Below are 6,447 nucleotides of genomic sequence, written 5' to 3'. Positions count from 1 at the left end.
CCGAAGTCTTGTACTCATCAAGCATGGTTCTTGCCATGTCTAATAGAGTTCGATTCTTCCTCTCCACTACACCATTTTGTTGTGGCGTGTAGGGAGAGGAGAACTCATGCTTGATGCCCTCCTCCTCAAAAAAGCCTTCAATTTGAGAGTTCTTGAACTCCGTCCCGTTGTCGCTTCTAATTTTCTTGATCCTTAAGCCGAACTCATTTTGAGCCCGTCTCAAGAATCCCTTTAAGGTCTCTTGGGTATGAGATTTTTCCTGCAAAAAGAACACCCAAGTGAAGCGAGAATAATCATCCACAATAACTAGACAGTACTTACTCCCGCCGATGCTTATGTAAGCAATCGGGCCGAATAGATCCATGTGTAGGAGCTCGAGTGGCCTGTCAGTCGTCATGATGTTCTTGTGTGGATGATGAACGCCAACTTGCTTCCCTGCCTGACATGCGCTACAAATCCTGTCTTTCTCAAAATGAACATTTGTTAGTCCCAAAATGTGTTCTCCTTTTAGAAGCTTGTGAAGATTCTTCATTCCAACATGTGCTAGTCGGCGATGCCAGAGCCAGCCCAAGTTAGTCTTAGCAATTAAGTAAGTGTCGAGTTCAGCTCTATCAAAATCTACTAAGTATAGCTGACCCTCTAACACTCCCTTAAATGTTATTGAATCATCACTTCTTCTAAAGACAGTAACACTTGTATCCGTAAAAAGACAGTTGTAGCCCATTTTACATAATTGCGAAACTGAAAGCAAGTTGTAATCTAAAGATTCTACAAGAAAAACATTTGAAATGGAATGGTCAGGTGATATAGCAATTTTACCCAATCCTTTGACCAAACCTTGATTTCCATCCCCGAATGTGATAGCTCTTTGGGGATCTTGGTTTTTCTCATAGGAGGAGAACATCTTCTTCTCCCCTGTCATATGGTTTGTGCACCCGCTATCGATGATCCAACTTGAGCCCCCGGATGCATAAACCTACAAAACAAGTTTAGTTCTTAATTTTAGGTACCCAAATGGTTTTGGGTCCTTTGACATTAGATACAAGAACCCGGGTACCCAAACACAAGTCTTTGACCCCTTGTGCTTGCGCCCAACATACTTGGCAACTACCTTGCCGGATTTGTTAGTTAAAACATAAGATGCATCAAAAGTTTTAAATGACATGTTAGAATCATTTGATGCACTAGGAATTTTATTTTTAGGCAATTTTTCACGGGTTGATTGCCTAGAGCTAGATGTCTCACCCTTATACATAAAAGCATGATTAGGGCCAGGGTGAGACTTTCTAGAATGAATTCTCCTAATTTTGCTCTCAGGATAACCGGCAGGGTACAAAATGTAACCCTCGTTATCCTGAGGCATGGGAGCCTTGCCCTTAACAAAGTTAGACAATCTTTTAGGAGGGGCACTAAGTTTGACATTGTCTCCCTTTTGAAAGCCAATGCCATCCTTGATGCCAGGGCGTCTCCCACTATAGAGCATGCTTCTAACAAATTTAAATTTTTCATTTTCTAAGTTATGCTCGGCAATTTTAGCATCTAATTTTGCTATATGATCATTTTGTTGTTTAATTAAAGCCATGTGATCATGAATAGCATCAACGTTAATATCTCTACATCTAGTACAAATAGTAACATGCTCAATGGTAGATGCAGAGGGTTTATAAGAATTAAGTTCAACAATCTTAGCACACAAAATATCATTGTTATCTCTAAGATCGGAAATTGTAGCATTGCAAACATCTAATTCTTTAGCCTTAGTGTTGGGGGCCTTCGGCTTCCGAAGGTCCTCAAAAACATGATTTAACAATGTTTCTGAAGTAAAGTACATTAACAGGTATCTTCAGACTCGGATCAGAGCCACGGTACGAAGAAGCACAAAGAACACGAAGGTTGGCGCAGAGCCGAAGCTGTGTGTAGAAGAGCCTCGGAATTGCGGCAGAAAAGGAAACCGACTTAAAGATGAAAAGCCAGATTATACCTCGAAGAATTATCATAGAGTTATTGATAAATGTAAAGGGCATTAATGTAATTTTGCGTGGGCTGCGACCCATGCCTATAAATAGGTGAACAGTATCCCCGTACTGTTCACGTGGATTTGGCATTGGCTTTTGCGTCACACTTGTGCTTTTACCTTCTCACGAGCTGAAGGTACACTTATGATTTGATATCATTTTTATCTTTCCATCATAATAAAATGGAAATGAGTCGACAATAATACACAACTATTTATGTTATCTTTATGTTTCATATGATTCCTTCTTCATTATTATATTTTATGCTGATGAAGGTATGTCCTTCATAACCTTCGTCCGAAAATCATTATATCCTTAGGGAAATAATGCTTTGAAGGACGAAGGATATTAACATTTAACATTTTGTGTTGCCTTGTTCTTGATTCATAGCACTTGAGAACAAGTCCCCAACATTGGCGCCCACCTCCGGTGAACTCACTTCCATTTTTGAGTCTTGAACACTTTCGGCAAGCATCACCTTCGTCATGCCGCCGAAAAAAGCTTCAACGACAGGGGCTGGTACTTTACAGCCGCTGGATCCCAATCAGGATGTCCTTTCTCTTAGAGAGGCCCGAAGCCAAAAGAGGAAGGCTGTTAGTCCAACACCTCCGGAGGATGACCTGGATCAGGAGATCCTTCAGCAACAGGTGCAACGCAAGAAGGAGAAGATGGCTCGTCTAGCTGATCTTCAGAGACAGATAGACGAAGCTTCTGAAGAGATTTGTCATCTTGTTCAAGATGATCAAAGCCGAAGGCCTCCACGCAGAGAGCTTCATCAGGAACGCTTCCACAATGAGGATGACTGGTATGAAGATTTCCATCATGGAAACTTTGCTTTTGATGATGCTTCTCCTCTCTCAACAGAATTGCAGGCTACACCATGGCCACAGTCTTACAAGCCACCCCAGCTCCCCATGTATGACGGTCACACAGACCCGAAGCAATTCCTAATGAGCTATGAAGCAACCATATCTTCGTATGGTGGCAATACGGCAGTCATGGCAAAATCTTTTGTCATGGCCGTCAGGAGCGTTGCTCAGACTTAGTACTCTTCTCTTCGGCCAGGGACAATCACTTCTTGGCAGAAATTGAAGGATATGCTGATAACTAGCTTCCAAGGGTTTCAGACGAAGCCAGTCACCGCTCAGGCTCTCTTCCAATGTACCCAGGACCATGAAGAGTACCTTCAGGCGTATGTCCGGAGGTTTCTGCGCCTGAGGGCACAAGCGCCAACAGTCCCCAATGAAATTGTCATTGAGGCCATGATTAAGGGGCTTCGGCCGGGACCATCAGCGCAGTACTTTGCCAGGAAGCCACCACAAACGTTGGAGAAGCTGCTCCAGAAGATGGACGAATACATTCGAGCTGACAATGACTTCCGCCAAAGAAGGGAGGAAGCATTCAGGTTCTCTGAAATGACCAGGGCCTTCGGAGGAAGATTTCACCCGAGGCATGTTAGGTCAATCCATAACTCTGCTCAAACTGATGATCGAGGGAGCCAGCACCAAAGGCCACAACACTCTTCACAAGCTTCGGCCCAACAGTAGAGTTCTTTTCGACCGCCAGCGCCAAGGGGCAGAGGCGCCAGGGGCTTCAGGGGAAGGTTTGGAGACCAGCCAAGAAAAATATATTGTCTATTTTGTGGTGAAGACAAGGGCCATACTACCAGGATGTGCCATGTTACCATCCAGAAGCAGAAGGAAATAGCGGAAGCAGCAGCGCAACAGAGTCAGCCGAAGCAGGTCATGCATACTGCTTCGTATCACTCACCTTATATTCCAGAATATGTAGGCAACCACCCTGCAGCTTCTGTTGCTTCGGCGAGCCAACCCCAAGCATCTTGGCAGCAACCTCCACCGCCACCGCTGATCCAGCGAGGACAACAGCCAGAAGGGAGTCAGCACAATCATCTTCAGAGGGATTTCAGAGAGGAGTCCGAAGCTCGCACAGTAAACAACACTGTGCCAGAGTCGAAGCACATTTATTGACAAATATCCTACCTCAACAGCAGTTCTTTTGCATTTTCTACATTCGCTATTACCCTTTTGTTAATAAGGAACAATTATGAAGAGTTTAAATGTCTTTAATTGAATTTCAATTCCTTGTAATACTTTCGTCTTTTACCATAATAAAAATATGTTTTTTCCATAGGCTTGAGTTGCCGAAGCATACGAACTTATACTAATTTGAAGGACCTTTGTATTATCAAAAATTTGATCTAACGGACACAGTACAAATTGTTCGAAGCAGTAAAAAGTCGTTCCTAAGGGAGCGCAGTGTAAGTTTTCTAAACATACAGCGAAAAATAAACGCTGATTCCGCTGAAAGTAAAAGGCGAAGAAGCTCCTAAGGGAGGCTTACAGCGAAAAATAAACGCTGATTCCGCTGAAAGTAAAAGGCGAAGAAGCTCCTAAGGGAGGCTTACAGCGAAAAATAAACGCTGATTCCGCTGAAAGTAAAAGGCGAAGAAGCTCCTAAGGGAGGCTTACAGCGAAAAGTCAGCGCTGATATAAAAAGTGTGTGTGCTTTATTACAGGGATATGTATCTGCGGCACAAATATCATTTTGCATAACATAACATCATCACATCATTTTTGCATAACATAAGCATCATACAGCATAATGCATCTGGAACAAGAAGGGGATACAGTGTTGATCTTCGGAACATATTTTGGAAAAGAGAAAATCGTGCTAAGGCACAAGACAAATCGAGATGAAGTGTAGCCTCATCGGAAACGCAACACAAAACTTTTTTACAGCTTCGAAGAATATTTCACGAAGCTTGGACATTTTTCAGAGAAGTAAGCAAATTCTTATGATATAGAAAGGATTTTCTTCACGAAGCATGAAAAGAAGGGAAGGTGTTTTTTGCCGAATGCTCAAAAAATGGTATGTATGCAAAGTTTCATGCATCGTAAAGAATTAAATTATAAATAGATTGTATATTACATTTAAAGTTACAATATATTACACATTTTTACGTTTCAAATGTTTCTACAATGGCATTCAATCCTCTTTAAGCACTATCTCTGCAGCTTCGTTCAATAGTTGGTTGACAACCTTGTCCATAATGGCTTCGGCCATTTTTCTAATTTCATCGTCCCCCTTCGGGTGGGGGCCCGGAGATGCCTCAGCAGCTTCTGAGGGAAGAAAAGATACGGCTATATTACTATTACAAACCGAGAACAGAGTCTAGAATTAAAAATTACAGCATGATAAAAACCACTAATTAATACCTATGTGCCCTTCGGGCTCTGTACTTTTCTCGGCAGCTTCCGCTACTTTTCTAGCATCGTGGATGCCTTTTTCACTCCTTTGAATAATTTCTTGCGCCAATTCTCGGCCACCGTTATCCCAGATATCGGTGAAGAATTTCCGGCCGACCATGCTTGCTTCGGGTGAGGGGTCTTTAATGTCTTCAGTAGACAAAGTAGCTTCGGACTGCGCTAAGGATTTTACATGCTCGCAGCCTTTCTTCTCCAAAACAGTAGCAATCCCTCTAGCACCCGAAAAAGCGCAGATGTCGTCGTGGCTGTTCAAAATTTCCTCGAAGGCCTCTGCTTCGTGACTGATCCATTCCATTGGACCTTCAGGATTGCCTCTTGAAAAATTCTTTTCGCTAGAGAATGCACCAACGCTGGCGAAGCTGGATTTTATTTTCTTGACGCACTCTATGGATTTAACATAGCATTTTCTCTGGGATGCACGAAGCTCCTTAACACTTATCTCCAAATGATTGGCCAATTGGTAACTAAGCTCTCGTTTTGTCTCTTCAAGTATACGTTCTTCTTTAGCTCTAGCTAGCTGTTTCTGAAGATCTTTAATTTCACATTTTTGAGCTTCGGCCTGGGCCTTTGAAGCAGCTTCGTCCTTTTTTACCTTGTCTACCAATGTAAGCAGAATTTTATCTTTTTCCAGAGCTTCGTTTCTCAGTTTAATAACTTCTGATCGTAGATTATTGAACGCAATTTCATAGCTCTCATCTTCGGCACTCTTTTGTGCTCTCAATGCGTTGCTTAGAATTAAACCCTATATGAAAAAGAGTTCGTATAAGGATAAAAGAATGAGTTACGAATTATAAAATTTCCAAACGTCTAATTCCCATACCTTCAGGCTATTATACGCAAGACTATCCGCGAGATCTTCTTTCGTCATAGCACATAAGCCAGCTTCGAGCTTCGGAAACCCCATACTTCTAGCCATCTCCCGACAGACGGATAATTCTTTGTTGTCTGGGAGGCAGTATAGGAAATCTTCTTCGTTCGTCCCATTGAACACTAGTGCCCCCTTCGGATATTTCAATTCTTTGGCATAGTGGTTAGCTTCAAAAATTTCTTCTTCCGATAACTTTTTCCCCGAAGCATGTCGCACGATATAGTCATATATTTTGGAAGATGCTTCGGGGACGGCGGTATCAATTTCTTCGACCAAA

This window comes from Zea mays, chromosome 8 (assembly GCF_902167145.1).
Source record: "Zea mays cultivar B73 chromosome 8, Zm-B73-REFERENCE-NAM-5.0, whole genome shotgun sequence".
Taxonomy (NCBI): Eukaryota; Viridiplantae; Streptophyta; class Magnoliopsida; order Poales; family Poaceae; genus Zea; species Zea mays.
This window is presented reverse-complemented; position numbering follows the sequence as displayed.